At 46.9% G+C, this 27054-nt stretch overlaps 1 pseudogene; it reads right to left on the bottom strand.

Annotated features, from left to right (window-relative positions):
- LOC138297229 (calpain-8-like) overlaps positions 1–16390 on the bottom strand; it is a 186947-nt pseudogene extending 170557 nt beyond the window's left edge.
- Positions 16391–27054: the final 10664 nt, after the last annotated feature.

Below are 27054 nucleotides of genomic sequence, written 5' to 3'. Positions count from 1 at the left end.
AGCAGGGGAATTAATCCTTCTGCCTCTCCTTTGGAGCAGCCGCCCGATCCCGGAGTCGCATTGCTAGCGGCACCGGGAAGCTCTGGGAGGCAGTGGGTGGCGGCGGTGGGGCGGCTGGATGGCGGAGGGAGTGCTGGCCTGCCCGAGGTCCCCGGGCGGCCTAGCCGAGTTCCAGGTGAGCGCGGGCCTCGGCTCGGGGAGCGGGCTGGGCTGCTTCTGGTGCGCTTTTTTTGTGTGGCTCGGGGAGCGATTACTTACTTTCTGGGGCCTATATCTGCTGCTGCAGTTAGGGGTGGGGGCTTCTGAGGCGACCCCCCCCTTCCTGGCTTATACGCGCATCGGCGGCCTGGTCCCCAATCCCTGAGGGGCCTGTTCGGCGGCTGGGACGGGCCACGGGCACCCGCGAGGGTGTGAGCTCCTCGGAGTGTTGGAGGCTGGCTGCGCCAGAGCTCATTTCTTTTTTCCTTTTGTGTCAGGGCACTTTTTGAGGCTTGTTGCGGTGTTGGGTGTGAGGCTTCCTCTCTCCCCTCCCCCTCCCTACCCGAGTAGCGTGTTCTGGAGGCTGCTGGTGGGGCTATGGTCTGACGCCTTGGATTGGGTTGGGGCCTGATTGGCGGTGGGACTCGGGCCGCGAGGCCCTGCGGTGAGGCGGACTGGTGCTCAGGCTGCTGCTGTTGACTCTTGAGACTGAGACCGGTTGTGTGGCTCTGACACGGGATCAGATTGGAGGTCTTGACGCCTGGGTTCCTATCTCAGGTTGATCCGGACGGGACCGGTGATTCAGAGCACCTTTTTGTGTGTGGTATTCTTGGCTGGGGCAGCCTTGCTTTGTGGGCGGCTGGTGCTGGTGAGGTGTGGAGCACTTGATCGTCTCCAATCTGGGGAACTGTGCGGAAGATGGGGAAGGCCGATCATGAGCTGACTGAACTCACCTTTGAAGGCGGTAAAAAGAAAGGTGGCGTTGCCGGCCACCCGGTGGAGGATTCGCCATCCTGGGAGGGGGTTTCGGCTTCCTCTGTTAAGGCTATTGGCGAGGCCATCTCTGATGAGGTGTGGCGTAGATGCTGCGTGCATATGAGAGAGCTGTCTCCCAATTATAGTCTGCATCTTATTCATTTTAAGTTCTTGCATCGACTATATCACACGCCCTGTGGGTTGAGAGGCATGGGTTTGCGCGCTGATGCACTCTGTGAGAGATGTGGGGCCCCGATGCGGACTTTCTGCACCTCGCTTGGAGTTGTGCTGGGGTGCGTGAATACAGGACAGAGGTGTTGCCAATCATTGAGGAGATGACTGATGTCGAGCTCCTGCACTCTCCTAAGCTGGCCCTTTTAGGTAATGTGGAGGAGGTCCCTGCTGCGCACAGACGACTGATAGGACTGCTGCTGCTGCTGGCTAAGCGCAGGGTGACGATGTGTTGGGGACGTGGCAGAACTCCCCACTGTCGTGAGTGGCTGCGGGATGCTTCGTTTTGCCAGGAGCAGCTGATGATATATTGGGAGCTCATGCCTGAGGGCTCGCGTCCGAAAGATATATGGGGCCCACTGCGCGCTTTTCTGAAGAATCGAGATTTTTGCAGCGTCTAATGGCTTGGTGCTTCCTAACGATAACGATAAATGGTCTCCTTCCTTCGGCGCTATCGCATAAGGGCTGCAGGAATGTTGAAGTATGGTTGGCTGCAGACTTGTTTTGATCTTCTCCCTGCTGTTCTCTCTATATCTTCCTTTACTCTTCATCTCCTCTCACTTTTCAGCTTCTGAGTCGGCCTTGTCTGTTGTTGTATAGTTCACTTGTATTTCTATGTGCTCATCTGGAGTGATCAGACATTGATAACATCGTATTATATTCAGTGAGGCTTGAATCCTGATAGAGCGATACTGTAGTCGGTTGCATGTTATTGTCGATAATTATGCTTTACTCAGTACATGTGCGGATAATGCTGGCCTCTCAGATGTGCGACATTGGACAAGTTGTTATTGTTGCATAATAATTTTTTTTTTTTTAAATAATAATAATAATTTTAGGCCTTTTCTGCCCCCTTTGGGGGCAGATCAGCCTATTTCTATTAGGCCGATCTGCCCCCAGGGGGGGCAGAACCACTTAGGCACCGGGGAACGGTGTGTATGTGTGTGTGTGTTTTGTTTGAGGAGGCAGCTCCTTGGGCAAGAGGCGCTTCACATAGGGCCACATTACTGTTGGCCATATCTGCCCCCCTTGGGGGCAGATCGGCCTATTTTTGGAAGGCCCATCTGCCCCCAAGGAGGGCAGAAAGCCCTCCAGAGACCAGGGAATATTTTTTTTCAAAAAAAGATGGTGGGGGTATGGCCATACCCCCACCCCAAATAAATGGGGCCAAAGTTTCTCTGCCCACCGGTGGGCAGGTGGGGCAATTACCCCCGATCCACCCCCAGGGAGCCAGAAAACCTACTAGATACCAGGGGAAAAAAAAAGTGGGGTAGTGGCTACCAACCAGTATGGGCATGGTTATGCCCCCACCCCAACTGAAGGGGGTAACAGTCTTTCACCTCTCCCCCGCACACTAAAACATTGTATCCCACGGCAAGCAAGAGGACATTTGATTGTTTTGGTTTTACATTTGGTCCATGAGAGCTAGTCTAACTCTCAAAATCGTCCCACTTGGAATGGTGAGGGCTGCAGTTTTTGGACATTGGGACCCTGCCATGTAGAAAAATCAACAAGACCTAGACACATCTGAAAATTAACATCTGGGTGAGTCCAGGGTGGTGTGCTTCACATGCACCCTGTACCATTTTCGTACCCACAATGCCCTGCAAACCTCCAACTTTGCTGGAAATCACACATTTTCCCACATTTTTATGATGGAACGTTCCGGAATCTGCAGGAATCCACAAAATTCCCACCACCCAGCATTGTCGCATCTATACCGATAAAAATTCTCCCTCACTTTGTCAGCCTAAAAATGTTTTTTTTCAAACTGCCCTTTTGGACCTGCTTTGGTTCCCCCCTCAATTTTTACATGTTTTTGGCTCTTTCCTGTCACAGGCACTTGGCCCACCTACACAATTGAGGTATCATTTTTACCGGGAGACTGAGGGGAATGTTGGGTGGTAGGAAATTTGTCCCGATGCGGTGATCCCACACAGAAATGTGGGAAAAATTAGATTTTTCAGCTAAATATGAGGTTTGCTGAGGATTCTGGGTAAGAAAACACTGGGGGATCAACGCAAGTCACACTTCCCTGGACTCCCTCGGGTGTCTAGTTTTCAGAAATGTTTGGGTTTGGTAGGTTTCCCTATATGGCTGCTGAGCCCAGGACCAAAAACGCAGGTGCCCCCCTCCCTCCCTCACCCCTCACAAACACAGGTAGTTTTGTATTTGATAACTTTGATGTGTCCACATAGTGTTTTGGGGCATTTCCTGTTGCGGGCACTAGGCCTACCCACACAAGTGAGGTACCATTTTTATCGGAAGACTTGGGAGAACACAGGGTGGAAGGAAAGTTGTGGCTCCTCTCAGATTCCAGAACTTTCTGTCATCGAAATGTGAGGAAAAAGTGCTTTTTTGGCCAGATTTTGAGGTTTGCAAAGGGTTCTGGGTAACAAAACCTGGTGAGAGCCCCACAAGTCACCCCATCTTGGATTCCCCTAGGTGTCTAATTTTAAAAAATGCACAGGTTTGGTAGGTTTCCCTAGGTGCCGGCTGAGCTAGAGGCCAAAATCCACAGCTAGGCACTTTGCAAAAAACAGCTCTGTTTTCTTTGGGAAAATGCGATGTGTCCACGTTGTGTTTTGGGGCATTTCCTGTTGCGGGCACTAGGCCTACCCACACAAGTGAGGTACTATTTTTATTGGGAGACTTGGGGGAACGCTGGGTGAGAGGAAATTTGTGGCTCCTCTCAGATTCCAGAATTTTCTGTCACCGAAATGGGAGGAAAAGGTGTTTTTTTGGCCACATTTTGAGGTTTGCAAAGGATTCTGGGTGAGAGCTCCACAAGTCACCCCATCTTGGATTCCCCTAGGTGTCTAGTTTTCATAAATGCACAGGTTTGGTAGGTTTCCCTAGGTGCCGGCTGAGCTAGAGATCAAAATCCACGGCTAGGCACTTTCAAAAAAACACGTCAGTTTTCAATGTAAAAATGTGATGTGTCCATGTTGCGTTTCCTGTCGCGGCCATTAGGCCTACCCACACAAGTGAGGTACCATTTTTATAGGAAGACTTGGGGGAACCCAGAAAAGCAGACCAATTGTATTGCCCCTTGTCTTTCTCTACATTTTTTCCTTCCAAATGTAAGACAGTGTGTAAAAAAGATGTCTATTTGAGAAATACCCTGTAATTCACATGCTAGTTTGGGCACCCCGGAATTCAGGGATGTGCAAATAACCACTGCTTCTCAACACCTTATCTTGAGCCCATTTTGGAAATACAAAGGTTTCTTTCATACCTATGTTTCACTCTTTATATTTCACCAAATGAATTGCTGTATACCAGGTATACAAGGAAAACCCATTGCAAGGTGCAGATCCTTTATTGGCTCTGGGAACCTAGAGTTCTTGATGAACCTACAAGCCCAATATACCCCTGCAACTAGAAGAGTCCAGCAGACGTAACGGTATATTACTTTTGAAAATCTGACATCGCAGAAAAACGTCACCGAGTAAAACGGTGAGAAAAATTGCTTTTTTTCACCTCAATTTCAATATTCTTTTATTTCAGCTGTTATTTTCTGTAGGAAAACCTTGTAGGATCTACACAAATGACCTCTTGGTGAATTTTGAATTTTGACTACTTTTCAGAAATGTTTAGCTTTCTGGGATCCAGCACTGGTTTCACACCCATTTCTGTCACTAACTGGAAGGAGGCTAAAAGCACAAAAATAGTAAAAGTGGGGTATGTCCCAGTAAAATGCCAAAATTGTGTTAAAAAATGTGGTTTTCTGATTCAAGTCTGCCTGTTCCTAAAAGCTAAGAAGATGGTGATTTTAGCACCCCAAATGCTTTGTTGATGCCATTTTCAGGGAAAAAATCACAAGCCTTCTTCTGCAGCCCTTTTTCCCATTTTTAAAAAAACTTAAATTTTCGATGTATTTTGGCTAATTTCTTGGTCTCCTCCAGGGGAACCCACAAACTCTGGGTACCTCTAGAATCCCTCGGATGTTGGAAAAAAAGGACTCAAATTTGGCGTGGGTAGCTTATGTGGAGAGAAAGTTATGAGGGCCTAAGCGTGAACTGCACCAAATAGCCAATAAAAGGCCATGCACCTGAGGATGAAAAGGCCTGGCAACGAAGGGGTTAAATACCATTTCCTTATCTTTAGTTTAATAGAGGTGATGTATGGGGGTCTATTGCAGATATTTTGCAAAGAAATGTTGTGTTTATGTTTCATGCAAGATCCATAAATAAGTTTCTTTAGGATCAAAACAGTATCTCATATGAGAAATGGGAGGGTATCGCAGAGATTATTTGCAGATATATTCGTGAGCAGATGTTGTGTTACAATATTGAAAACATGCAACACTATCCCTGAATATTAGATGTAAACACATTTAGAATTTGGACATGTGCGTCTGTGCACTGTTAGAAGCTTGGCCAAAGAGGGCATGAAAGAGCTGAAAGTAGAAATTCGTAGCTGTTTCAAATAGGGTCCCCCAAAATACATTTGGCCCAGGGCCCCTAAAATCCTTAAGATCTCCCTACATTTTGGGTGAATACTCTCTCTCACGCTCTCTCTCTCTCTCTCTCTCTCTCTCTCCTCCGTCAACCCCTCTTCCAGTCTTCCAATGCTGATTTGGTCCTTGCAAAGCTGACTAACAATGGGTGAAAAGTAGACCACTGTTTACTTGTCCACAATTGGATTGTAAGCTTGGTAACAAATAGTGGTCTCCTGTGAAGCCCCCTCTCCGAAAAGAGGATGGAGCAAATCCTGCCCTCTGCCATTGTTAGGATTTGTCTTTTCTAAACTGTCTTGTGTGTTTTTTCACTCAGAAGACTAGTCAGTCTGTAAGCTCACTAATGCTATTCCTAGTTTTCACTTGATGTTTGAGTGAAATTGTGTGTTACTTAACCGTACCCCTGGATGGGAGAGGAGCAACCAGTGATTAATTTGTGCTAGTTGTTTCCGGTGCTGAGCACCAGCACTTATTTTTGAGGGCCGGTGCTTAGTCTTCTGCCTCAAGCATTTGCTGCGAGCAAAAGACACGTTTGGGAAAGACGGAGGAAGATAAAAACGAAAAGCGTCACGATGAGAGAAAGCAGAAAGCTGCAGGTGTGAGCTGAAGGGGCAAGGAGCGGCTTTAAATGGATTGAAGGGGTCAGAGATGGCATCAGGATTACGCTGCCTCAGTATTCCGTGTTCGCAGATTTAATTGCAGCAGCGCAGGTTTAAGAGGAGGGCTTTGAGCCCCAGCACCTTTTTATTTGCAAATTAAGCATTGGGAGCAACCAATTGCTCCCTCTATTATTCCAACTATAGCGTAGCTACCTACCCTGGGGTATGTACTGTGTTACATATTTGCTGTGTGTAAGCCCGAAGACTGCGTTTATGGCAAATGGTGTCCAGAAAGGAAAAAAGGTGTGGGACTCTGCACAAGATGAATGCTTTAGCTACAGGATGCCTTCATTCTTCATGGGGGAGATAACTTGCATGTCCTTTGTTTCTGGGTAACGTGGCCCTGAAACTAGCTCTCTGGAGAATTATGACAGAGATTCCCTTCTGTACTATGCTAGCTTTGCCTGCTGCACCTGAAACCCCTTATCTCCTTTCCTGTGATGTGTAGGGCACTACCTACCAACCGGAGGAAAGAGGCTATTGCTGTCTGCTTCAAATCTGCAAAAGACACTGTCAGGTTTAATTCATCCTGTTTTAGGTGGAAAGAAGAGGAGAAAGCAAAAGGATGCACCTATTTCCGAAAGGAGTAAGATATCAAATTGCAAAAGAAGGCTGTAATTTGGTTAGCTCTGACTTCCTGTCAGTGCCCTTAAAGTAAGATACATGCTGGCTTGATTAGGCTAATACTTTGCAATTTATCTGGTCCTGGTCCCAGGGGGAGGATGCATCTGCCTTAATGCAGCCATTCAGAGACAACTTGATTTTTCCTCTTCTTTCTGCTTATTAGATAATTGCCCAGCCTCTTTGATGCTAGAACTATCTGGATGGTCGCAGTAACCCTAACCATGTCAGACATACTTATGTTTAAAGTCACACTTGGACTCTTGCCTAAATCCAAGTTCTTAAGGGGGCCCACTGAGATCAGTGGAGGTCTTCAGTATTCTGAAAGCACCTGCAAACTGAAAATCTTGACTGAATTTTGGTACCTTTGCTCTGAAGATGCCTGCTGTCAAATGCATTTTATTCTATGCATGGGCACCACTGTACCTACAGGAAAGAGTCACCACTTACTTCTTGGATGTCAAGACAAGAAAAGAAGGTCCAAACCATTGCATCCAGCTCCTGACACCCACTGTACATAGTTTTCAGCTACGTGAAGCAGGAAGTAGAAGCATGATCTTGCTCTCAGCTGTAGCCTGCACCCACTCCCTCTGGTCACAGAGCAGAGTTTACCATGTATATCCTTTGGCTGTGTGCGGTAGGCAATGGCTCTGGGTACAGGGCCTGGCCTAAGGCCATAATCTGTGTCAGTCCACAATTGAAACTGTGACTACTCTATGGCTGAGTTATCTTTCTCAATACTCAATTAATCACCAGACTTCAAACACATTAAAGATCACATTTAGAGAATTTATGAATAAGATTGCAGAATGGATGGTGCTGAATTTCCTAGCCCTACATTTTGCCAAAACTAAAGTCCAGGTATTCGGTGAGATCTTATTTTAGAATGGGTATTGGTGGCCGCTGTTGCTGGGTCACCACCTACACCTTTGAGTACACAGCATAATCTTAAGAGTCATATTTGACTCAAACTTTCTTTCCAGGAACATCTCTCTTAACAGGTTTCTTCTTGAATGTTCATTCTTAAAGTCCTTCTCCTTAAAGCCTATGTTATTTTGAGGGCTGATCTTTTTAATTTGATCCATTTAGGACTACCTCGGAAACAGTTGGCTAAGCTGCAGGTAATTCAAAATGCAGTTGCCCACCTTCTTGCAGAGTTAATAAGTTTGAACCTATCTCCCATCATCTCAGTTTTCTTCATTGGTTGCTTGTCAACAAGAGATGCATGTTAAAGCACTTTGGCCCTCATTATAACCCTGGCGGTCAGTGACCGCCAGGGCTATAGTGGGGGTAGTACCGCCAACAGGCTTGCGGTACTGCCAGCCTTATCACGACCGTGGTGCTTCCGCCACAGTAATACAGCCGGGACCGGTGTATACCGCCATGGCGGTCCCGGCGGTCGTAATCAACCAGGGCAGAGCTGCAAGTCTGTAGACACCGCTATGGGAAGGCACAGCCCCATCGCGCATTTCACTGCCTGAATTTCGAGCAGTGAAATGTGCGATGGGTGCTACTGCACCCACTGCACATCAGCATTGCCACAGGCTCTATTACGAGCTGGCTGCAATGTTGATGTGACTTTTCCGCTAGGCCAGTGGACGGTAACACTGTTACCATCCGCTGGCCCAGCGGAAAAGTCGAAATATGGAGTCAGAAATACCGCCAGCACTGGCGGTATACTGGCTCCCGCAGCTTCGGCGGTCTTTATAAAAGACCGCCGAGGTTGTAATGAGGCCCTTTGTTTTTTATTTAATTTCTTGATCAATGAAGGTCCTGAGTATATTGCTATTGTGTTTTGCATGTTCCTGTGTGCGTTTTGGATTGCTTGATTTAAGCTGGTAAAGTTCCTGTAAGTTAATAAGACAATGAAAGCAGGATGCTCCTCTCACTTTCTGGTGTGTCAGCTGTTGAATAAGCTCCCATTCTGAGTTAGGACCATTTAGGACCATTCCCTCTTATCTCGTTTTAAGGAAATATCTCAAGGCTTTTACTTATTTTCTCTCTGACTATTGATTCAGTTGCATTTCTAACTTTTCAGTTCACCCCAGGACACCCAATCTTGGGTAGTAGTGCACTCTAGAAAATAATAGATTATCAATCAATCTTTCTCATGAATTTCAATTAAATATACAATGGAAGATGTACACTTCATCCCTTCCAACTGTAGCTTTTTGTCTCCAGTGATAGATTCCCTGTTTTTTTTTCTATTTTGGTCATTTGGTGCCTTTTACCATGGTTGGTAAAACAAATGCATGCCTTCTTCTACCTTCACCTCCACAGCCTTGCCAAGGATTATAGGGGGAGGTAATCCAGAGGCAGCTTGGCGCAGGAGATTGGGGCCTTTGGAGCTGCCTGCTGGGACACATCTGTGGAGCTACTGCTGGGACACACCTATGGAGCTTACTATTATGACACACCTGTGAAGCTGCTCCTATAACACACCTGTGGAGCTGCTGCTGGTACACATATATGGTGATGCCTCCTGGGACATACCTATGGAGCTGCCTGCTGGGACACACCTATGGAGCTATCTGCTGGGACACACCTGTGGAGCTATCTGCTGGGACGCACCTGTGGAGATGCCTGCTGGGACACACCTGTGGAGATGCCTGCTGGGACACACCTGTGGAGCTGCCTGCAGGGAGACACCTGTGGAGCTGCCTGCTGAGACGCACCTGGGGAGCTGCTGCGGGGACACACCAATGAAACTGTCTGTTTGGACACACCTGTGGAGCTACTGCTGGGACACATCTATTGAGCTGCTACAGGGACCCATCTGTTGAGTTGCTGCTTAGACACACCTGTGGAGCTGCTGCTTGGACACATCTATGGAGTTGTCTGGTAATACACACCTGTGGAGCTGTCTGCTGGGACACACCTGTGGAGCTGTCTGCTGGGACACACCTGTGGAGCTGTCTGCTGGGACACACTTGTGGAATTGCTGCATTGTTAGAATATCAGATGTATTTGTCCATTTGTTTTTTCACGCTAATAACCATTCACATCACTAACTAATACGTGTTTATCACTACCCAAAGTTACCTTTTTTAGCAACCTTAAAATATGAAACGATTGAGTAAAAACCAGTAAGGTTCTAAATATATGCCTTGTTGCTTGGAATCAGGTCCTTGATGCAGGGTCATAACTCACTAAGCTATGTTACGAGGATGTTAACTTGTGATCTACAAGTAGCACAGGGATATATGCAACACAAACAGTAGCCAACTGAGCTATCTACATTAAAAAAAAACAAATATGTGATCTACATGTTGCATACTGTGATTTCCAGCAGGCACATTGCCCCTCTGTGCAATTTTATGGTGAGTTGAACCTTTGATTAGAATGCACGCAGATCTTTCTAGCAAATGCTTTACCCACCAGAGTTATCCATTGTATTGCTACTCATGGTGCCTTGAAATTACTTAAGAGAGCGGCCCCTGCTACCTGTTTCTCAAGATTAGTGAATGCTCAGCTGCAAAGTAAAGTGATCAATTCATCTGGCTCTCTTTTCATTCTCTGCACTAGTGGGTATTTCTGTCAAATATTGAAACTAGAGTGGCTTACCGAGGGACATACTTTGTGAAACTTCAGTAAGCAGCAAATTCTCTCTCTCTCGCTGTCAGTGGATGAGAAATGTTGAAACAGACACTGGTGAAATTGCTGCTGGTGGCTCAGCCTTTCAACATTCCACTTTATGTGTTGAAAAGCACTGGTGGACGGAGTGATGGAAACAATAAAGGGGTCTAATGGGGTTATCTGGAACCTTTGACCCTGCTACTGCAGGCAGGTTGCTCCCCGCTCTGCCTTCCGCGCTCCATCACTTTTTCCTTGCTGCCACCTCATGATTTTGCTTTTTTCCCGCCGCTGCGTCCCCTGCGGCCCCTCCCGCCTCCCCCCTCCTTCTCACCGCTTCGTTTTGCCAATTTCCCGCCGCTGCGTCCCCTGCGGCCCCAACCCCCAGCCTTCTCATTTGTCAGGCCCTCCTGCCTCCCAGCTGCCACTCCCACCCTCCCCTCCTCTTATGGCAGCCGCGGCATGGTGACAGGGAGCAACCTTTGACCCTGCTACTGCAGGCAGGTCGCTCCCCGCTCCGCCTTCCGCGCTCCATCCTGTTTTCCTTGCTGCCACCTCCTGATTTTGCTTTTTTCCTGCCGCTGCGTCCCCTGCGGCCCCTCCCGCCTCTCCCCTCCTTCTCACCGCTTTGTTTTGCCAATTTCCGGCCGCTGTGTCCCCTGTGGCCCCTCCTGCCTCCCCCCTCCTTCTCACTGCTTTGTTTTGCCAATTTCCCGCCGCTGCGTCCCCTGCGGCCCCAACCCCCAGCCCTCTCATTTGTCAGGCCCTCCTGCCTCCCAGCTGCCACTCCCACCCTCCCCTCCTCTTATGGCAGCCGCGGCACGGTGACAGGGAGCGACCTTTGACCCTGCTACTGCAGGCAGGTCGCTCCCCGCTCCGCCTTCCGCGGTCCATCCTGTTTTCCTTGCTGCCACCTCCTGATTTTGCTTTTTTCCTGCCGCCGCGTCCCCTGCGGCCCCTCCCGCCTCTCCCCTCCTTCTCACCGCTTTGTTTTGCCAATTTCCGGCCGATGCGTCCCCTGCGGCCCCTCCTGCCTCCCCCCTCCTTCTCACTGCTTTGTTTTGCCAATTTCCCGCCGCTACGTCCCCTGCGGCCCCTCCCGCCTCCCCCCTCCTTCTCACCGCTTTGTTTTGCCAATTTAGCTCTGCTGCGTCCCCTGCGGCCCCACCCCCAGCCCTCTCATTTGTCAGGCCCTCCCGCCTCCCAGCTGCCACTCCCACCCTCCCCTCCTCTTATGGCAGCCGCGGCGTGGCCGCGCAGCTGGCACACCACAGGCGCACCAAAGGCAAGCCAATCTGCGCCCGTCCGCGCCTGGACCACGCCCAGTGCCAGAACCCCTGGCCTCAGCAACAGCCACCCCACCAGCATTCGCTACAATGCCAACACCCTCTGCGCACTCAACACCAGCCAAGACACCACCTGCTTCCAGGCCTCTCCAAAGAGCACGCACGGACCCTTCTCCTGCCACAACTGTAGCTTCACCTGCAACAGAGCCCACATACTTCCTAGGATCAAGACCAACCACCTCCGTTGCATACTCCTCAACACCCGCTCAGCACGCAAGCACACCATCGAAGTCTGGGACCTGCTCGACTCCACCTCCCTGGACGCGGCCTTTCTAACCGAAACTTGGTGGAACGACTCCTCAGCACCCGACATCACCATAGCCATCCCGAACAAAGTTGCTCGCCGAGACCGCACCAACAGAACCGGAGGAGGCATAGCCATCGTCCACAAAGCCACCCTTGAAGTCAAAACCACCCTGGACGACTCCTTCAGCGCTGCCAAACACCTTCACTTCCAAGTCTGCATGGACCCCAATACCACGCTCAGAGGAACACTCATCTATAGACCCCCAGGACCCAGGGCACCTTTCAGCAACGCCATCGCCACCCTGGCCAGCAACCACGCACTCGCCGCCATGGGCTACATCATCCTCGGGGACCTGAACTTCCACCTCGAAAACAACAACGATACCAACTCCACCACCCTCACCGAAAACCTCGCCAATCTCGGCTTCACACAGCTCGTCAACACACCTACCCACACAGCCGATCACACCCATGACCCCATCTTCTCCACAAGCAACCATGTCACCTTCAACCATACCACCGAACTCTACTGGACCGACCACCACTGCGTCCACTTCACCTTCAAGAAGCAGAAAGAACACCACCTCACCGAACAACCACCCCGCCGACGATGGGGTAAAGTCACCGAACTTCAACTGTCCAACGCCCTAGCCCAGAAACCGCCTGTCAACCCCACCGACCCTGACATCGCCTCACACAACCTCACAACCACACGGCACTCAAGGATGCCACAAGCAAACACCACGAACCCATCAGGCTAGCAAAAAGATCCTCCTTCAAGACCCACCTAGAAAACAACGACCACGACTGCAAAGAACTTTTCAGCATCATAAAAGAACTCTCCAACCCAAACACCACCGTCAACGACATCACCCTCTCCCAAGAACTATGCGACGCCCTGGCAACCGCCTTCCACCGAAAAATCACAGACATCCATGACAGCTTCAACTCCCCTCACACTCCGGACGCTCCTACCCCACCCACCACGAACTCCACCCGCTCCAGCCGACTGACCTCCTGGACCATCATCAGCGACGACAAAACCTGCAAGACCATGAACTCCATCCACTCCGGATCACCATCAGACCCCTGCCCACACCACATCTTTAACAAAGCAGACACAGCCGTGGCACCACACCTACGGAAAGCCATCAACATCTCCTTCGAAACTGCAAGATTCCCAGAAAGATGGAAACATGCCGAAATCAACGCCCTTCTCAAGAAACCAAAGGCGGACCCCAAGGACCTGAAAAACTTCCGGCCCATCTCTCTGCTCCCTTTCCCGGCAAAGGTCATCGAGAAAATTGTCAACACTCAGCTCACCCGGTACCTCGAAGACAACAACATCCTCAACCCCTCCCAGTCCGGCTTCAGACGCAACCACAGCACCAAAACCGCCCTCCTCGCCGCCACAGACGACATCAGAAGCCACCTCGACAATGGAGAAACATCAGCCCTCATCCTCCTAGACCTATCAGCCGCCTTTAACACCGTCTGTCACCACACCCTAAAATCCCGCCTCCACGCAGCAGGAATCTAGGACCAGGCCCTCGAATGGACCACATCCTTCCTCGCCGGCAGAACCCAAAGAGTTCGCCTCCTCCCGTACCAATCCAAAACCTTCAACATCATCTGCGGCGTACCCCAGGGCTCATCCCTCAGCCCGACGCTGTTCAACATCTACATGGCCCCCCTCGCACAAGTGGCCCGTCAGCACAACCTCAACATCATTTCCTACGCCGACGACACCCAACTCATCCTCTCCCTCACCAAGGACCCGCACACCGCCAAAATCAACCTCCACGAGGGACTAAAAGCTATCGCCGACTGGATGAGAGACAGCTGGCTAAAACTGAACTCGGACAAAACAGAGGTCCTCATCCTTGGGCGCACCCCCTCCGCCTGGGACAACTCATGGTGGCCGACCACACTGGGTCCCCCACCAACACCCACCGACAGCACACGAAACCTCGGCTTCACCCTTGACTCCTCACTCTCCATGTCAAAGCAGGTCAGCGCCATCTCCTCCTCCTGCTCCAACACCCTCCGCATGCTCCGCAGAGTTTACAAATGGATCCCAACAGAAACAAGAAAAACAGTAACCCAGGCCCTCGTCAGCAGCAGACTCGACTACGGCAATGCCCTCTACACTGGTATCTCATCCAAACTCCTACAGCGCCTCCAACGCATCCAAAACGCCTCCGCCCGACTCATCCTCAACATCCCTCGCCAATGCCACATCATCCCCCACCTAAGAGACCTTCACCGGCTCCCCGTCAACAAGAGGATCACCTTCAAGCTCCTCACCCACGCACACAAGGCACTCCACAACATCGGACCAACATACCTGAACAACAGACTCAGCTTCTACACCCCCACCCGGCAACTCCGCTCCGCCAACCTCGCCCTCGCCTCCATCCCCCGCATCCGGCGCAAATTTTCCGGCGGCAGATCATTCTCGTACCTCGCCAAGACCTGGAACACCCTCCCGCCGGATCTACGACAGACCCAGGACCTTCTTTCCTTCAGAAAACTCCTCAAGACTTGGCTCTTCGAGCAGTAGCAGCCCCCTCCCCCACCACAGCGCCTTGAAACCCTCACGGGTATGTAGCGCGCTTTACAAATTGATTGATTGATTGCTCTATGTAATTAAAACACACACGGTGATCTCTGACAGCACAGGTGATGAATAATTAATAAACTTCTCCCTTGGATTATTCAAATTGCTTTATAATCTGTTGTTGACATTACTTTGCAGTATTTTCGGTGATCCCATGTGTGTTAATTTTGAATAATAATTTACATTATATGCCTCATATATTTACTACAGGAAATGTCAAATCTATTCTTGCATTTTCAATTGTCGATGAAATAAATATTAAAAAGAAAAGGAACAGACATTCACATCATGTTACAAATGGCAAGTGTGTCTTTCGGATTCGAAATATGACTACTGACATGAAGTCCCGGTCAAGAAATGGGGCTTAGTACAAATTGAGTATGTTTTCTGTGCTTGTACCAAAATAACTTTTACCAACGACCACCTGGGGGTGCACAATAGATGAAAAATGTCCTGCTTCTGGCAGGCCCTCACAGTGTGCAATACATTGTGTGTGAATTACACACACTTACCTAGTAATGCATTACATTTATTGACTTTTGTTACAAATACAGCCTTATACTTCCTTGTGACGTATAAGCCCAGATAGTTTAGCGCGGGATGCAAACATCTCTGATCAAAGAGCATTTCACATTTTCCACTGGATTCTCTTCTGTTCAAGGTCGATACACTAGGGCTCAGCGAGTTTGGTTACACAAGCAAATAGGCAATTCAGTTGTGGAGCGATGTTTAGTGATGGTGAAAGCAAGCCCAAACTTTCTTTCCTTATGTCCAAGGCATATTAAAAATACCTCCACAGGCAAAAGTGTTTTTTTACTGGAAAAATGCTTGTTTTTGTTTTGTAGATCCACAATATCAAGTTTTTGACTTTTGCATAGTGCTCAACATTTTGTCTTGGGACACGTGTACTGGCGAAAATATATTAAAAAGTCTAATGGCAGCAGTTTACATACAGCGAATTCTGCTAAATAAGAGTCATTGCAGCCCTGTATTACCGTGAACAATGCCTCACAGGCCCCCGTCCATTAGGTTTTACAGCCACCTCTGCTCACTGTGCAAGATCAAAGGATACAATAAACTCCCTGAGCCGCGCCCCTGCTCTGACGACTTCGGGAGCAGCCCCTGCAGATCACTGTGGACTGGTAACAAAAGCAGCTGTTCTCTTGTGCAACCCAGCCCAGGCTTACACTGTGATTGTGTTCAAGGCGCTGCCCAGGTACCAGGTGATTGCTGAATGGAGGGCGACCCGTCAATTCCAGGGCCTCATGAGGACCGATACTTTCCTTGTTCGAGGAAAAGTGCCGGTACTCAGTGGGAGAAATTGAAAAAGTGCCAGTACTCAGTATCGGCTCATTTAAAGCACTGGCATACAATAACAGAAGATTAGCGTGGCCACACGCGTCTTACCGGTGGCCGCTTCCATGCAATGCCCTGTGCCTTGGGCGAGCTCGGTCCCAGGTCCTGGTAGCCCACCACCGAAGGGCATGCAGGGAACTCGCCATCCCTAAACAGGACCCCGGACTGCAAGCACTGGTTCCGCAGCGCCTCGAAGTCCTGGTTCAGGTATTTGATGGCGTTCTCGTTGGTGCCCAGGCCTTCGGCCACGGCCCTCTGCTTGGCCACTGCCGCTGCTGCTCCGGCCATGGTGTGCAGTGAGTGAGGAGGGCTGGCGGCTGTGAGGGGGGAGAGCTCTGAACCGGCCCTGGGAATGCGAGACTGGAGTTTATAAGCGCTGGGGCAGGTGCAGCTGGCACGTGTGGAGCTGGCACGCCTCGGAGGTGTCACTTACTGGTGCTCCGGGAGGGGCCTGACTCGCCGACATTGTTAGCTTTTTAGCTCAGTTTGTCGGTCCGGAAGGATGAAAGGTTGAATTAAGCCTGCTATATAAGGGGCATATTTATGATACTGTCACGCGGTCGCTTTGCTGCGCTGCACAGGGTGGCAGGGAAAGGTCAGAAATGTGCCTTATTTCAGTCAGTACAGCGTATTGCTGCCTTTGACTCTATGCTGGCCCCTTCTGGCTGCCTAGCGCCAACACACCCTTGCACCCAGTTTCGGGGGGGGAGGGGTCTGTGCAGGATTGTTTCGCAAAAAAAGCAATCCCCTGAGGCATATTCCTCTATCTTTGTGTGCTGTAGAATGCAGCAGCATGGAAAACGGAAGTAACAAGGAGACATCCACCTTCACTGGGATGATGCAGCATTTTTGTGCATTCCCAGGTTTACCAGTTCTGGTAAATCTGGGGATGCGATAAAACCCCTGGAGTCGGTTGGGAACACCCAACAACGCCTATGGGACGCCTCCCCAGGGCAGAGTAAGGCAACGCAGCGATTTGGGCTGCGTTGCTTTACTCCAGATTCATGAAGCAACTCAGGGCCACGCGTGGCTTCATAAATCACATTTGGGGTTTGAGTCAAGCATGTACCACATTGCATGGTGCAAACATGACGCAAACTGCCTCATAAACATGCCCCTAGCAGTCAACAGGGAGTCAGCTATTTTATGAACACGTTTATGTCCCAAGAGTCAGTGCGTTGTAGCCTGGACCTCTTTTCTGTCTTTTGGAATCATTTCAGCCAACCTCAGAGCAGTTCCCTCGGAGCAGCGCCAAATGGTTTGTACTTGGCCCAGTTGCTGCTATGTCAGTTTTTGGATATCTCCACTGCTATGGAGAAACGGCTGGTCCATTTCACTTGCATTTTGGAGCTGGCTTTTGGTGATTATGGCGTCGATTAGTTTCAGTTAATATTTTGGTTTTAGGACAACCCTTCCGCTTTAAAGCATAGGAAGAAAATAATAGTAAAAACCTAACATGTCTCCAAATAAAGTTACTACTGCTAAGCCTAAAAACCAACATCCTCGTGTGTAGCCCAATCATGACCCTGCATCTTAATACTAAACCCCATTCCTAACGTAAATCCAACCATAACCTTAAACTCTTCCCAAACCATGCCCCAGCGTCCTAACCCTGTATCTAAGCCCTACTCACCTGTCAACGCTTTATATTTCCTATGATTTGCTGCATGTGGTCATGGTATACATTTTCCAAGCTTTAAATCAGGTGCTTTGAAATATGCCCACATTTTCATAGAACGATGCAATTGTTTAAGATCCAGCGTCCTATACGACATCATTATTTCTAGTAGAAAACGTTGGTAAGAGGTCAACTAGAACTTCCACCTGGAAACAAAAGGGGGCACTCGGTTACTCAGAGGTTCTACATGTGTTTTGATTTTGGGGTGAACTCAGTAATGTTTCTTTTCTGCTCCACATTACACATTTTTTTTTACTTTACATACTTTTGAGGAAATTGGCTATTTTAACGAATAAAACTACTAGATGAAGAGTACATTATAGCTACAAGTTGTAAGTTTCTCCAAGAATGTCTAACTATAATACTATTCACCGTCCAGTAGAAACATTGGTTACAATTGTAATCAGTCTCAAAGTTATGAAACAATCCCTTTGTTAAACAATACCTGTTTATTTTATATTTTATTTTGTATGTTTTGAATCTTGCAATAGGATGTAAAAAGTGCAAAATGCCAACAAATGATAGGTTTCAGAAAATATATGAGTTCTCATTCAACGTGAGAACTGTCCTGCAATAATTACTTGATGTCCAGGGAAATAGATCTGAAATTTTCTTATCCCGCCCATATCTTCCCCAGTGCATTGAAAGTAAGGGAAATCAATTTGCTGGTCATAAGGTTCAGGCTGCTTTCATCCTATCAGAGTTGTGGGGAGAATCGGTTGATATGGAAATGCTGGTCCCGCCTTCATTCTCAATGTAAACTGCACTGGGTGTGAGGAGTATCCAAGACCCGCTCTAGCTAAACCTGGAAGCAAACTATCTTTAGTTTAGCACTCTGTATTTGTTGGGTGGAAATTATTTTTCTTATGAGGAAGGAAGAAGAGAATATGATTGACGAGGGTTATCTTTGTTTATAAATGTGTTATTTGTGCAAGAGAAAGCTGGTTTTAAGTGTATTTTCAACGTTCACATTCTAAAAGTGGGGGAAAGATGTAACTGTTTCATCTGTCTTGTGAAAACACAGCAAAATAGGGCAAAAATAGAGCAAATTGAGTTTGCTCAACTGTTTTCTCGTGGACAAAAAAATCTTGTGTAACATGCTGCTTGCTGTTCAGCATGGCTAAAGGTGAGAGGTGGAGAGGAGAGTGGAGTGTCGTAGAATGGACTGGCAAAGAGTGGAGTAGAGGTTCGTAGAGTGGAGTGGCATAGAATGTCGTATATTGGAGTGGCATAGAATGGAGTTGAGTGAAGTGGAGTACAATTGAGGGGCGTAGAGTGAACTCGTGTAGAGTGCATTGGCGTAGAGTTTTGCAGGGTATAGTGTAGAGTGCTGTGACATAGAATTCAGTAGCGTACAATGCAGCATCGTAGAATGCAGTGGGATAGATTAACGTGTAGCATAGTAGACTGCAGTGGCGTAGAGTACAGTAGTGCAGAGTGGAGTGGTGCAAAGTAGAGTGGCAAAGAGTACAGTGGTGTAGCGTGCAGTGGTGCACAGTACAGCAAAATGGCCTAGAGTGCACAGGCATAGAGCAGTGCAGAGTAGGGTGGCGTAGAGTGGTGTAGAGCATAGTGCTGTAGAGTAGGGTGCTGCAGAGTGCATTGGCATAGAATGCAGCAGTGCAGAGTACAATGGCATAGAGTGCAATGTTGCAGAGTAGAGTGTCTTAGAGTACAGTAGTGTAGAGTGGTGAAGAGTGGTGCAGAGTAGAGTACCGACAGTGATAGGAAGAGAAGGGGTTGAACTAAGATATAGAAATATAGATAGGTAGCTTTGAATTACAGGAATCCTTTTCACCATGGGGCTTTGACATCAAATGGACAATAAATGTCACTCAGACCTTTAGGACTGCTCAACACATCATGGTGGAAGATGTGTGTGCATGTTTGTGTGTTGGAATATATTGGCTGTGGGGGCTCAGCGCTGGTGATTAATTCAGTTCTGGGCTGTTTGAAAGGTGAATTTGTAACCTTTGGGAGATTTCCTGTAAAATGCCTAGCTAATCTGTGCTCTAATCAGTTATCAAGAAGGGAGTCCTCTGCAAACTCAGGTAATCATTCTACCACTGCCACCCAGCCGTCCTTTAGGTCTTTGGACCTGCATGAAAGGTTAAACGAAAGTCGCTCACCCATGATTGTCTCAATATGAGAATTTTATCCCAAAGCATTTCAAAACCCAGTGCTAGAGATATACAGTACCAGAACTGTAATTCTACCACCGTTGGCAGGTGCCAAAGAAAATCATTTTGTCTCCATCAACAATGTCAAACTACACCTTGTGGCCGATCCTGCACAGCCGACCAAGAGGAACATCCAGTAGTTCCCGAATCCCTCTCACTACTGGAGAAGAAGTTCCTCTACAAATTGTATATACCAACACCGACACCTCTCTGAGCTTGGGGAGGGTGGAAGATGATCTTGCATTGCCCCGCAAAGTTTTATAAATGGCAAAAATATACAAATGCAACTGAAAATCAGCTCGATGTATGGGTCCAGAATGATACGTTTAATGCATCACTGACACGTCCTGGTGGGTTGTTATTATGGCCAATAGATACCAATGGGTGTCATCAACGTTTTATTAACCCTTCAGGGGGCTTTAGGACGAGTAGGCCAGACCTTCGCTATATATCATCCAAACATGCGGGTATAGTCACAACATATAGGGGGTTATTACAACTTTGGAGGAGGTGTTAATCCGTCCCAAAAGTGACGGTAAAGTGACGGATATACCACCATCCGTATTACGAGTTCCATAGGATATAATGGACTCGTAATACGGCTGGCGGTATATCCGTCACTTTTCAGTCACTTTTGGGATGGATTAACACCTCCTCCAAAGTTGTAATAACCCCCATAGTGTGGGAAAATTGTGGCAACAATGGTTAAGATCATCCTCACTAGATGCGGTTAGAGAACACCTCAGTCTCCTGTCTAACACTACTGATTTACAAGACTTCCTGTTGGGCCCCAGAACAGCACGTAGGAAGCGTTTCTTATTTCCAGTATATAATGAAATTAGGAAACTTTCCCAACAAGATGCTGCTGCCCGGTTAAGGCAAATAGATCACGAAAATCTAAAAAAGACATTAGCATGTGTGGATAATGGGATTAACACCTTGTCCGACCGGATATATACCATAAATAATATTGTCTCTTTGCTATAAACATTATACAATCAGATATGTCTTCTTTACAACATGGACAGAGTCATATCAGGTCCATTATGCAGTTGGGTTGGACGCTTCAAACATTGAAGGCGAGTCGCATTCCCTGGCAGTATGTCAGTGCAAAGGAACATTTTTTCCCTTTAATCTAACGTGACAACAACAACTAATGGCTAAGAAGGAAGCGACTTATGTCATGCCTAACATCGAGAAAATAGAAAAGTTGCCTTTTACTGTGCCCGAAATACCATCTGCTGAATGGTTAATACATGGGGTCATTAATCTGCCTATTTCAACACTTCAATTTACCTCCTGTTTAAAACACATTCCGGTAGGCAGATATGAAAAGCTGGGAGATAGTTATATCCATGAGGTGTGGGAGTTTCCCTTCTCGTACAAATGCTTCAATGGATTGAAAGAAGTCTTTCTTAGCAGTAGAGAATGCGAGACTTCGGTCAGCCATTCGATGGTTTGTAAACAGCTGTCCTTGCATGGGGCGTGTAACGCCGCCGCTGCAAACTTGGCTTGATATCTGAAGGGAGTTCCAGTCCCCTTGATTAGACCTACATTCCAGGTGCTTTCAAACGGCAGCTACGTCCTCCTCAATGTTGAAGACTGTTGTGGTATGCGGGCCGGAATAGTTTACGTTGTTTTGGTCTCTCAGGTCATTACATGCTGCTGGAACGTACTCTTTCCCCCCACTAAAATTAAGGAGGTAGCTGATATTTGGCCTCACATTGCTACTTCAAACATGAATTTTGACAAGTTAAGCAGACTCAAGGCTTTACTGTTTCAAAAGCATGTGGCCCTTACATATGGGCGCGAGACCTACGCACTTCAAGTGGCAAGGTCATCAGCAGAAGTACAGTCTCTGTTAAATACAAACTTTCCGAGACACTTTGGTGAACTCGTGGAACGAATATTCAATGCGTCCAGTACAACTGGAATCGCACATTTTTTCAAAGCTTTTGGTTCTGGTTTCATTCACACCTTCTCCTCCGTATTCGGTTTGATACCTTCAGCTATCCACTCAATTTTCTCTAGTATTTTCGGGGGATTTCCGATAACTTTGGCTTTATGAGCTGGCATCCTGCTGTTGCTGTTGTTTATGCGCAATGGCTGTCCCGCCACAACGAGGAGAAATGACGGCGCTCCCATCAGCACAGCTGTGTCGTGAACGTATGATGCAGTATTTTGGAGCAACACTCCTGGAGCAATTGGAGTGTGGCTGGTCTTTGTCATTCAGACTGGTTTTGCATTGTGTGCAGCCCGTGTTTCAGTGCCTCTGGTGCTCTTTTGAACATGCACTGGAAATCTGTCTTTCACAGCAGTGCTTGCCTGCAGTACACGCTGATCTGTTGATGTTCTCACTGAGGGTTCATTACCGGACATGCGCATTGAGGTTGTGTTTGCTGCGTGAAGCTACTTATGAGTTACCCTTCCTGGAGGAAGTTTTTCACAACTCATCAATGGGCACACCACGGGATGCTGCCTTTGTTGACACTGGGGCTACGGAACACACCTGCTCCTTGATCCTTCTTGGCAAGGACTTTCCGATTTTAACATCGGCCGAAGTGGAAGATCTCCTATTCTCCATGACTCGTACCTAGTTTGGAACTTTTCTAAATTGACATGCCCTTCAAATTCGGTTTTATGCCACATGCTCATGTTTTAAATTGTCACGTAGGATGCTTGTGTGTCCCTTTAAACTTGTCCGAATTGACTTTGCTTTCATATATATCTTAGGTTGAGCTTTTTAGCAATAAAACTTTAGCTTTGGCTGTGAACCATTTTCAACCGACAAGGGGAGGGTGATGGGTGATGTGTAGCCATTTTAGTTATAGCTCCATGCACGTTATTTTAACACACTAGGCCGCTGCGCACTGTAACTTAGATATATTTTATTCAGCTTTGCATTATTATTATTACAATAACCATTTTTACGGTCTTGTTTTATTTTCACCTATCTAACTGTTTTTGCCTAGGCCAGCACTCTGTTCTCAAACAAGACATTCTTGATGACTCTGTGCTTCATTCAAGGCTACAGTTCGGTACATTGCCGGTGAATGTGGTAGAAGTTTAGTCTCCAACATTCGTAGAAAATACACATCCTTACGTAGGGACATTTTCTCAGAACATCAGCTGTGTTATTATATAAACACTTCCTTGTCCCTTACACGTTAGAGGGAGATTCCAGCCAGGGAACCACGACTGTATGCTGATTGCTGAATGCTTCGCTACAGATGCTAACGCACATCACAGGCCTTTGCTCAGGTATGGAGGTTGATGTCTTCCCAAGGGAACCTGAAAGGCAGAATTAGAGCTTAACATGCTGTGCTCAAACTATACCTAGATAGGAAATAGTCTATTGATTATAGTGACAATATGATAGGGTTGTTTTTATGCTTCACTATTCTCGTCACAATTCTAATATTGTCATGCTGTGTTGTCCTGGTTATTGCAGATCACGCTTTGCTATCTAAGATGCAGTTGTTTTATTAAACTCTTCATTGAAACATATACTGCTTCTGTTTGTCATTTATATATGAGATAAAGTTGTAAATGAGAGAACCGGATGCAACTTGAGTGACCACGACTTCCCTGAGAAGCCTAGTATGTCATGCGCTCAGCTGCCCAATCATCACTATCATGTGGTAGGGATGAGGCACTGCTAGTTAGCCAGGGCAAAAACCCGGATTAGAGCAACAGGTGCCACCTGCAGTGGGTTAGACTCAGTCTCCCACACCGCGGACGAGTCTGCTGCTCAAAATCCAGTAGTCTCATTAGAATAATGAGAGCGTACGCGACAGGATCATTATGTGAGCTGAGCAACTGCCCACTTAAAGGAATAATCACAACCTTTCCCAGGGTGAACCTTTGAAGTCATAGATTAAGCTGAGCTCAATGCCCTGGTAGCTATGGCACAGAGCAGACTGGCTTAACTTAAAGCAATGTGTATAGTATTTATGCAGTACCAAAACGGTAATCAACTCAAATTGCAACACAATAAAAATCTCAAATAGAATTAGAAACATCTAGCAACATTGAACAAACAAAACAAAAGTAAAATAACAAAAATCCAGTAAAAGGAACCTGAGATATGTGTTTTAATATTTAAGGGAAAATAGCGCCAAAAGCACAGAGAGCCAATGATGTGGTAGCCGTAGACTATAACCTAGGGGCAACTGGGTCAGGGTGGGTCAGATATACCAGCCAGGTTCATCCTAATCAAAGATTTTTCCTTCTGACAAAGTGCCTGATTTAGAACTTGTGGACAGGTTATTCCGTCACAACAGTGACAGATATCCCCTCTGCCAAAATCTAAATCCCATTATATTCAATAGGATTTAGATTTCAGTGGATGGGCTATCCGTCACCGTTGTGATGGAGTAACCCGTCCGCCAAGTTCTAAAGCAGGCCTTAAGTATTTTAAGTTCCAACCAACCACTGGAGTACACGTTGAAGGTCCTCAGGACCTCTGCCGAGGCACTTAGAGGCTTAGAAGTTGTCAGGCAGAGGCCACCAGCAGGATCTAGTCCAAGTCTAGTTGCCACTGGTCAGCTGGATACGTCCAGTAAAAGGCCCTTGGCAGCTTGTTGTCTCACTGTAGCCCCAGAGGAAGTCAATCAACTGACCTTTAGAGTCCTCAGTACAAAAGGCAGCAAGGTGTCAAAAAAGGACACCCACAGCCTCTAACCTGCATACTCTGTGGGGCTCAGAGGAGGTATCTCCACCCGTTAAGGTCAGCCTATTGTTTGCTCCTGGGTGACGCACACTTTTTCCACACCTAATCATGGTTGAGCACAAGCTGAGAGCTGGTATAGACTTTTGCTAAATAACTTTCTGACAGTTGAGGCATGTAAAGCGTAACTTTCCAAAAGTTACTTTTCCATTATACCTATTAAAAATCTCACATCATTATTAAATTGAATTTTTAATAACTATTAAAACAGTCATTTCATTGTTTGTCTAGTGGGTCCAATTTATGAGGTACATTATTTGTATTTTAATCTGTACTCTGGTTTTCTATATTGGACAGCTAGGCCTGCCACATTGAAATTAGTTTTAAGGGTCTTATCACAATAGGGATAGGGTTAAATTAACTTTCTACCTGTCCAACTTTTCAATACCATGCACCCTGCCTTGTGGGCTATAAGGCTTACATAGGGGTCACTTACTAATATTTAATAGGGAGGTTTTTAGCTGTGAAAAATGGTTGTACTGCAACAGTCAGCATACACAGGGTAAGCCTGAATTCCTTTGGAGGAAATTGATTTTAGGGAACTAGTGGGAAGAGCGGATCATCCTCTACTTCTCTAGGATGATTATTTACGAAATGGTGAAGTAATGTGCCTTAGTTCTTCCCATTTGTTTGCAGCATAACTATTTCAACATATGGGGTGATCTGATGCTGAAGAACTATTTATAACTACTAAGAATAAATAGCTGTGCTATGTAGAAGCTCCAGAGGGGACACCAATGCATGTGGCTCTTTTGCATCAATTTCACAAATGTATAGGTATAATTATTGGGAGAACGGCTAAGTTTGAAGTATCTTGAAAATATTTGGGTTCTCAACAAGAATACAAAAAAAACTATTTTAAAAGCAAACATCAGAGTAGGAACAAACAATTGTTTAAAGGCCACACACTACTAATTAGAATATTGATTGCTTCACAATCTTCTAATTTTTATTTTCAGTGCATTATGTATTTGTGTTTCTTTATCCACACATGCAGAATAAAGACATGTCAATTATGGACCTGTTCTCATCTGATGGGTACTGCCATTTGTTATTTCTACCGCTGCTACTATAGTGAATGGCACAATAGGTGCTGCAGTTCACAAGTGGCATTTAACTTCCAGACACTGGCTGCATCCCTTACACCATAAACTAGGAACTTACAGGCATGTTAAATGTGGCAATTCGGAATAAGCCAATTTAACAATGGTTAAAGGGGGAGCACAGTCACTTTTCTACTGATTAGAACGGGTAAAGTGCACAAAGGTCCAAAGCCAGCAAAAATATATGGTCTACCAAATGGCAAAAAATCTAAGGTGACCACGCAGAAAAGGATAATTTCCTACAAATACACATCAAACTTATTTTAGAGCTGTCTAGATTATTCCTACATATTTAAATGCAAAATAGAGGCAGAATTGGTTTGCCAAAGAAAAAAAATACAGAGCATTTTACTCAAATTGAATGGTAGCAATCCTTCCTACCATTCTTTAGAGAAGACGGGACACCCACCACATGCTCATATTCATGGTAAGAACCCGCTTTCAGGTGCGCCCTCATGGTAGCAACAGACAGGTGTACAACAGTGGGTGAGATAAATGCTTCTGAAACTCAAAAAGGAGAGCTTCAGTGCAAGCCTCTCTTCCTCACAGAATAGATATAGCACACCATTAGCAGTGCAAGCGTCACCCACAAAACAAGCACAGCCAGGCATCCCTCTCTCACAGAACAGATGCACCATGTTCGTCAGTTGACACGATTTCCATCTTCACAGAAGTGCACAACAGCATCTCCTCACACAATATATACAGTGGGACATCAGCAGTGCAGGCGTCCATTCCTCATAGAACAGTTGCAGCATGGGCAGAATTGTAAGCCACCATTCTTCATGGAACAGATGCAGCATGGCAACAGCAGTGGGACCTTACCTCGCTGACACTACAACAGCAGTACAACCTTCCTATTGTCACAGAACATGTACATGAAGCATCAGAGAAATTTTGTCTCTCACATAACAGGTACATCACAGTCTGCAACAGCAGTGCAAACACCCTTGCGGGTTGTAGGCATATGCTTCAGTATGGTTTTATGGACTGGTAAGTACATGGACATTTCAGTAAATAAAACTGTTTAGTATTGATTTTTGCCATGATGCCCATGGGATGAAAGTGCATGTACAAATACATATGCCATGTCATGTTATATGGGGAGGGGTGAATGGATGTTTGCTATATGGATAAATGGATGGAGAAGTGCATGATGGTGTGAGAAGGTGGACATTGGGGTGAATTGAAGCCCAGATGGCTCATGAATTTATTTTTTGACAAATGCTGAATATTGAATTCTTGTGGACACGTGGATGGTCAAATGACTGGAGAATGTGTATAGAGAATGCATGC

The sequence above is a fragment of the Pleurodeles waltl genome, chromosome 5 (genome assembly GCF_031143425.1).
Source record: "Pleurodeles waltl isolate 20211129_DDA chromosome 5, aPleWal1.hap1.20221129, whole genome shotgun sequence".
Lineage (NCBI taxonomy): Eukaryota > Metazoa > Chordata > Amphibia > Caudata > Salamandridae > Pleurodeles > Pleurodeles waltl.
The sequence above is the reverse complement of the archived record's forward strand: the minus strand, read 5'-3'. Positions and strand labels throughout refer to the sequence as shown.